Here is an 8422-nt window from a genome sequence, read left to right as displayed (position 1 = left end):
TGCCCTGCAGGTCTGAGCCTCTGATCCACTCAGCTCCATTTGTACGGACATCAGCTCCATGTCCCGAGGGAGGGAAGGCCCCAGTATCCAGCTTTCCCTCCAGCTCCAGCATAGGAGGCAGGGCAGTGACAGACTATAGGGACCATTAACGCTGGCTGAGGTTTAAATCAGCTCCCAGGCTGCTCCAGTCCCCAACAAGGCTGGTTTAGTACCCTCCAGTGAGCTTCTTCCTACAGGCATTTTCTCTCCAACACTGTCTCAGGGCCAGCAACTTCAGCTTCTTCTCTCTCTTCAACCCCTGCTATGTATGGTCAGCCATCCATAAACTGTCTGATTGTCAGGCTCCTTTAGGCAGAGAGGAGTCCCCTTCTGCACTCCTCTGCTCCCAGCCTGGAACTGAACCGCTGACACTGAGGCCAAGCAAGTCCTTTTATCTGGGCCAGCAAGTCCCTGACTGTCTGTTGCTCACTCCTCTAGCGCTGGGAGGACCAGATCTCTGTGGTTTCCAAAATGACTGGTCCAGAGACTCCTCTCTAGGCAAGTTTAGAGGACTCACCTTCGCAGCTCCTTTCCTCTCAGCCCGCTGCTTCTCGGGGTTAGGGTGCAGTCAGACCACGAGATCCCCAGCAGGGAGCCACAAAGGCCAAATACATCCTGTCACAAACCACCTCCTGACTACCCTAGCCAGTCTGTCCCCGAGGAGCCTGGTCCCCCTTCTATTGTACAGCCCCTCTCCCCACAGAAGGTGGACCAATGTTCCACAAAACCCAAACCCTCCTCCTTCCATCACTTACCCAGCCAGTGGCTCACTTCCATAATCTTCTGCATTCTGTCTTCCTTTGCTTGTAACACATAGCAGATGGCTTGGACATTCTTCTTCAGCACACTTCCAAGTGCCCAGAAGTCATCTACTATCTGTGAGACGTCCCGCGATGCAGTGTCATCAATGCCGATATGAACTGTTGAAGTAAACTGTGTAGGCCTTAAACTTTGGTCAAGAAAAGTATGTCTGATGGGTAAGGGGGGATAGAATAGCTGGGAAGTGTAGCTGTCTGAAGCACCAAAAGCTTGTGCTGCAGTTTCTCTCTCTTTGTAACCTTGTTTGATAAGAAAATGAATGTAACCTAACACTGAATGTAACCTAACACTGCTATAGTCCTGCTTTGAGCAGGGGGTTGGACTAGATGACCTCCTGAGGTCCCTTCCAACTCTAATATTCTATGATTCTATGATTCTATAATAATATGCTCTTTTTGCCTGGAGACAGAGACCCGTTACTGACCAGATGAAATTCTGTCAGTAACCCTCTCTCCCTGCAGTTGCTTCTACTAAATAAAAGTGCCTCGTGTCTCTGATGAGACTCAACTAAAAGCGCAGAGTTAAGCTTTGTTTCTTCCACAGAACCATCAGCAAGCAAGATTGATTTACTTTCAATTTGGGTCAAGCTCCGGTGGCCAGTCAGATGTTTCTGGAATTCCAGACACTCCGGCACACCTGGGAATGGCATACATCTGCCTCCTGCCTGCATGACATCATCCGCGTGGTGTGTGCGAGGTCACGCTGCACCGGGAACGTCATTTAAGAGCCCACAGTCCCACCTGTGGCCAGCATGACCTCATATGCACGGTGCATGTGAGGTCATGCCGCATGGGGAATGCCATTTCCAAGAGCATGCTGCCCTGCTCCCATAGACCTGACTTGGATGTAGCACATGAACATGGTGTGACGGAGCAGTGTGCTGTTCACAATGGTGTCCTTTATCTGATCCTGGACAAAACCACCTCCAGTTTTTTCCCAGAACCGGATGGGAGACAAACCAGCCCAAAAGAGACTGCCTGGTATGAAACCAGACAAGTGCCCTCCCTCGGCCAAGCTGTCATCCACACATGTCTTGTACACCTCCCCGTTTCCTTTAATCCGCTGGGTCTCGAAAAGTCTCTTCCAAAGTTTCCATACTCAGGACCTGGTGCATCATGCGTCCATCTTCTATTCAGACAACACTGCATACTCTTTGGCCACATAGACTTAATTTATGCTCAGTGAATTCCCCTTTCTCAGGTGTTTCCTGGTGGCTGTTCTGTCTGCATTGCGGTGAGCAGTAGGGTGCTGTTCAAGAGGTGCCAGAGGAGGAAATAAAGCAAATTAACAACACGTTCCCAGTGGCTACATACATTTCCTGGACTTTCAGTTTGCCAGTAGCCAGTGGAGTGCTGATGGCATTGTATGCAGGCTGAGCATTAATCAGGGGGCCATTAGATTGTCCTGCCAACAAAGGCTTTGTTCTCTTAACGTTACATCGGATCCAGAACTTCCTCATTTGAGCGGCTGCTTGGAGACAAGTGTAAACTCCCCAGTCCCTGCCTGAGTGGGAGCTAGCACAGCTGTGCCGAGCAGATGTCATGAAGGTGCAAGTTATGAATGTAGAAATACAATTATTCCCTACCTCTTATGTTCTGAGCGCCAGTAACAATCACAGGCTTGAGCCTCAGCTGCTATACATTTGTGGAGCTCCATGGAAGTATACGGAGTTATACTAATTTATACCAAGTTTCTGGCCCTTCATCCTCAAGATATATAGATGTGTATGTATCCCTGCCCTGCCCCTGGCCCAGCCAGTCTCCTCCCCACCCCTAGCATTGACCTCAGATATGCAGAGCACCCCCTGCAGGCCACAGTGGAGCATTCCACTGCAGCAAAGAGCTGTGGGGAGCATGATCCCCGCTGGGAGTTGGTTGAAGAAGCAACTGTAGATGAGCCATTGTCTAAGGGCTTGTCTATATGGAAAAGTGTTACCAGCTACGCCTATACAGGTCTCGTTATCCCTGTCTGACCCAGAATGTGGACAAGCTTATTCCATTTCGCCTAAATGCCTTCCCAAGTGACAGAAGCTAAACTGAATAAATGTGACACTTATACCACACGAGGGGTTAAACTAGGATAAGAAGTTCAATTTAAATTCACAGCTTAGTTCATACCAGTATAACACTGCCATGTAGAAAAGGCCTATCAGTGACCACAAGGGAGCCAGATCTCCAACTGGTGTAAAAGAGCATTGTTCCATTGGAGTCAATGGGATCAGATTCCCCAGCTGGTGAAAATCAGCACCACTCCATTGGGGTCAACGCACCCATTTACACCAGCTAAGGATCTGGCTCTATGCAATAAGCTTCCCCATGCTCAGAAATGGAATGTGCCCAGCATGATTTCCTTGACCTAGAAAGAGGAAAATTCACTAGAATGAGGAAGCGCATCAGAAATGACCTTAATGGCTAAACTGAAGAAACTCTACTGACTCTGTGCAGAGGCTGCTGGAACCAAACCATGGAGCTCTGCCAGGAGGCAAAGCCCAGACACCCAGGCACCGTGAGCCTCCATGCTTATCCCTGCCTGATGTTCCTATCTTATATACAGAGTGACCTGGACAAATTGGAGGATTGGGCCAAAAGAAATCTGATGAGGTTCAACAAGGACAAGTGCAGAGTCCTGCACTTAGGACAGAAGAATCCCACGTACTGCTACAGATTGGGGACCAACTAGCTAAGCAGCAGTTCTGCAGAAAAGGACCTGAGGCTTACAGTGGATAAGAAGCTGGATATGAGTCAAGGCTAATGGCACATTGGGCTGTGTTAGTAGGAGCATTGCCAGCAGATTGAGGGAAGTGATTATTCCCCTTTATTCGGCACTGGTGAGGCCTCATTTGGAGTACTGTACCACGTTTTGGGCCCCCCACTGCAGGAAGGATGTGGACAAATTGGAGAGAGTCCAGTGGAGGGCAATGAAAATGATGAGAGGGCTGGAGAACATGACTTATGAGGAGAGACTGAGGGAACTGGGCTTGTTTAGTCTGCAGAAGAGAAGAGTGAGGGAGGATTTGATAGCAGCCTTCAACTACCTGAAGAGAGGTTCCAAAGAGAATGGAGCTAGGCTGTTCTCAGTGGTGGCAGATGACAGAACAAGGAGCAACGGTCTCAAGTTGTAGTGGGGGGAGGGTCTAGATTGGATATTAGGAAAAAGTTTTTCTCTAGGAGGGTGGTGAAGCACTGGAATGGGTTACCTAGGGAGGTGGTGGAATCTCCATCCTGAGAGATATTTAAGGTGTGGCTTGACAGTCCTGGCTGGGACGATTTAGTTGGGGTTGGTCCTGCTTTGAGAAGGGGGTTGGACTAGATGATCTCCTGAGGTCCCTTCCAACCCTAATATTCTATGATATCCCCTCATCGCCACACCCTCTGCACTGTTCTTGTTCCTGGTTTTGTTTACCCTTGTACAATCCCCTGTGCTCCACACCCCACCCACGTCCCTGGCCTTGTCCAATAACCCCACCCCTGTTTTATGTCCTAGCCTAATCTTCCCCTTGTACAATCATCCACAGCCCCCATCCCACCAAGGTCCTGGGTCTTATCTGCCCCATGCCTCCTGCTCTGCCCATGTCCCAGCTTTGTCTGCAGCTTGTACAGCCATCTCTGTGCCCCTCTCCAGGCAGGCGCCTATGCATGGTACGACCTCCCACAGTCTATCCCACAGGCTCCAGCTCTGTGCACACTTCCTGCTCTGCTTTGCTCTCCTGAGTGAATCTTGCTGATCGGCCTGGAAAAAACCCGATTTTGGCTGTTCCCCTTCCCTGGCCCCTGCCTGTCTGTCTCTCCATCCTTAGCCTGCAGGTTCCTCAGGGCAAAGACTGTCCCTTCTTGCCTCTCTGGAAAGCACCCGGAACATTGCAGGCCACAACAAACAAATCGCCACAATGTACACAGCACAGAATTAGCCAGTGGAACTCACTACCACTGGATGTCAGTGATGCTGAATTGAGCACGTGGGTACAGGAGGGAGGTGCAGGGGTTCGGGGTGAAGAGGGCACAGTACAGGGATTAGGGATGAAGGGGGGTGGGAAGCCTGAGTAGCCTGCAGGGGCCAGGGCAATGGGGGCACGCCATGCCCACGGGGGCCAGGGCACCAAAATACAAGTTCACCCAGGACACCATTTTCCTAAGGCTGGCCCTGCAAAGGATGGAGGGCTTGATTTCAAACAGGCCCCTTTACCCTGACATAAAGGGGCCTTCGTGTAACTAAGAATCAGGCCCTATGTATTTTTATGCATAAAAAGAGCCAGTGACATGAGATAGGATAAAAAAAAGAAACATAAGGGCTCCACCCACTTCTGCTTCTGGGCAGAGAACAATCACTAACTGCCTGGAGGTAGAAACGTCCCCCAGTTCCATAATTGTCCACCTCAATTCAATTCGATTTCAATTCAGGGCAAATCCCAAAGGGACCTGGCCTCTTGCAGACTGAGCCCTAACCAATCAATCTCTGGCAAAATCTTCAGGTGGTCTGACTGCATTTATTTTATGTCCATCACTGACAATCTTAAGGACATAAGGACGGCCAGACTGGGTCAGACCATTGGTCCAGCTAGCCCAGTGTCCTGTCTTCTGACACTGACCAATGCCAGGTGCTTCAGAGGGAATGAATAGAAGAGGTAAAAAATCTTACGTTTTTGGCACCTACATGACTGCTGACTGTTTAGCAGCATTCCTTGGTACACAGGCTCTGGGATCCGCTGCTCTTCCGATCTTACAATATGTCCATGCCAAGAAAGCTACTGAAACCAAACCTGTGCTGATGGAGGCGATTGCTGAGTGTGACTTCGAATATCCTCATTTCTGATCTTGTCCTGCTGCCTGATGTAAAACAGCTGGCGGAGACAATAAGCAGTGACAACATTGGTCCGGTGCCTTTCAGCCTTCCTCACCCCCACGTTTCACTTCCATATCAGAGATTTGGTATAACTGTGCTCCTCCGGGCCCAGAGCTTCAAGCAAGCCTAATGTCAGGATGGCCCCACAGAGTCTCCTGAAGGACTTGAAACACGGCAGCAGCAGCTGCTCTACGAGCTACCAGCATCCACATCTTTGAGCAGCTCCCAGGACTGCCTCTGATGCTGCCTGAAGATATACCAGCTGCCACCAATGCATGTGGCGTCTTGCCTGAGCAGCTCGGCTATCAGCTGCAGCGATTCACCGACCTGTGCCAACAGGACAATGTCCTTGGTGTATTCAAGATCTCAGAGCAGAGGAGTGTTCAGCTCCATGCCACAAACAGCTGCCTCCTCACACGTATCCAGCAACCAATCAGTGCCGATATAGAATTGTCCACTTAGGGGCAACTTACACCTTCCTCTGACGCGGTGGTGGTGGCCACTGTCCGAGCTGGAATGCCAGGCGAGATGGGCTCCTGCTCTGATCCAGTCTGGCCATTCCTATGTGCTGACTGATCAAACCAACACCGTGAATTGTGCTGGGCGTACAGAAGAAAGATGGCTCTGGTGGTTAGAGTCCAAGCCTGAGCTGTGGGAAACATGTTCAACTCCCTGCTCTACCAGGGAATCACTGTGTGACCCAGCCTTCTGAGTCTCAGTTTCCCACCTGTAAAATGGAGCTGAAAGCTCTTCCTTACTGCTCACAGGGGTTGTAAACAGGGCCGGATTAACTCCCCTGTGGGCCTGCTATTAGATTTTGTGGTGCTGTATACATGTCTTTATCCTAATTTAAAACAAATGATCAGTGTGATGGCATCGAGGCTATTAACGCTACACTAAACTTGCCTTTGAATTAACATAAAGCCATTCTGTGGTTCTGTTTCAGTTTTAAAACATGTAGAATGAGTCGGCAACCTATGGCAAGTGTGCCAAACACGGCCCGTAAGATGATTTTGAGTAGCACGCACACTCATGCTGGGCCCATGTCACATGGGAGGAGGATGGGGGGAAGAAGGAGCAGGGATGTATTTTTGCAGGGCCCCCTTAGCCCGAGGTCCTAGGATGCAGCCCCTAAAGCCGCTGCATTAATCCAGTCCTGGTTTCAAGCCTGAATAGGGTCAAGTCAGTGAGGTCTAATATACGATCTCCTGAGCTCCCCGTCCAAGCCCACTGCCACCTGACCCCGCTGTCTTGCTCCAATGTAACCTTCAGGGTGATTTTTTTTCTTTTGTAAATTCAATGGGGATCAATTGTTACTCTCCAAAAATCTCAGGACATCCTTCGGATAATGACATTGCTGACTGGTGGATTTAGTGCTGGCGTGAGAGCACATGGGGTTATGAGCGAAATGCTGTCACTGCAAGGCAATGGCTGCTCTTGGACTCGGCTGCTCTTGCACATTTTTCTCCCAAGAGCTCCACCTCACAGAACTACAAGTGGCAGGGATGGATTCTGGCTATTCCCTCTCGCCCCCGTCTTCCCCCCCCAAAATGGCTAGCCTGCCTACCTACCCACTCAAAGTGCCCAGCACCAGAGAACCTTGGCATTGATTCCATCAATGGGACAGTCTCTGGCTCCTCTGAGCTGGACAAGCAGTACATAGCTAAGCTTCTAACCAGCTGGTGTCGGGGAGCCCCTGGCAGGGTTTAGCTGGTTCCGATGCCCTGCAGTCTCTGGCACATGTTCCCACAAGCTCTGAGAAGGCTCAGGAGATATCTCATCCAGCAGACACTGGGGTGTCCGAGCTGGTGTAGAATGTCCCCTTAGTTCTTCAAATCTTATTTCCGTTTATAGGATCAAGATGCTTCTGCCACAAGCTTCCAGTTAGAAGAGTGTGTGTGACAGGGCAGGGGCTCATCTTGGAGAACTCCACTTACTGGTGAGAAACCTACATTTTTCTGGCCATGAAGCTTTCTGGTAACTCCATCTGCCACCTGTCTAGTTTGTCAGGAATAGGACAGGACCCCATCTGGTGAGGTGCTGGCGGAGGCTGCTCTAGGTACAGGCAATATAGGCAGCTGTCTATGGTGGCAGACTGAAATGTGGCACTGCTGCCCTTTCCGTCATGATGGAGGAGTGATTGGGCCAAATTTGCCACCCTAGGCCTATGGGGAAGGAGATGGCACACTGAAGTTTTGCCTAGGGTGGCAGATAATCTTGAGCAGGCTCTGGGAGATGAGTGCTGATTTCAACATGCTCTTATAAAAGTCAGTGGGAGTTGAGCCATCCCAGAGCCTGGAAGCCTAAGGACCAGAAACTGGAACCACAGAGAATCGATGATTCTGCACTGACCAGGCGAGGAAAGGGTTGGGACACGGTCCATGGCCTAGCAATTGTGAGAATGGGAAGTGTAACTACAGGCGTTTGTTCCCCCGGCAAAGCATGATGACAACTCCTATCAGTAAAAACTGCATTGACGGCAGGAAGCAGAAGAGAGACAGCCACAGCCATGCAGCCGGACAGCTCCTACCACAAATGGGACAATGCGGAGGAGGTGAAACTGACCATGCAGGGAGCGAGCAGCGCTCCTAGGAGAGGAGGTAAAGGTGAGCTGGCCTGAGGAAGGGAGGTCTAGTGGTTAGGTAGCTGCACTGGGGCTCACGGAGTCTGTCCGGTTCCTAGCTTTGCTTATCTGAGGTTGGTCTATGCCCACCCTCAGCAGGGT

The sequence above is a fragment of the Emydura macquarii genome, unplaced genomic scaffold (genome assembly GCF_026122565.2).
Source record: "Emydura macquarii macquarii isolate MOO-44397 ecotype Brisbane River unplaced genomic scaffold, CSIRO-AGI_Emac_v2 contig_2485, whole genome shotgun sequence".
NCBI lineage: Eukaryota > Metazoa > Chordata > Testudines > Chelidae > Emydura > Emydura macquarii.
The sequence above is the reverse complement of the archived record's forward strand: the minus strand, read 5'-3'. Positions refer to the sequence as shown.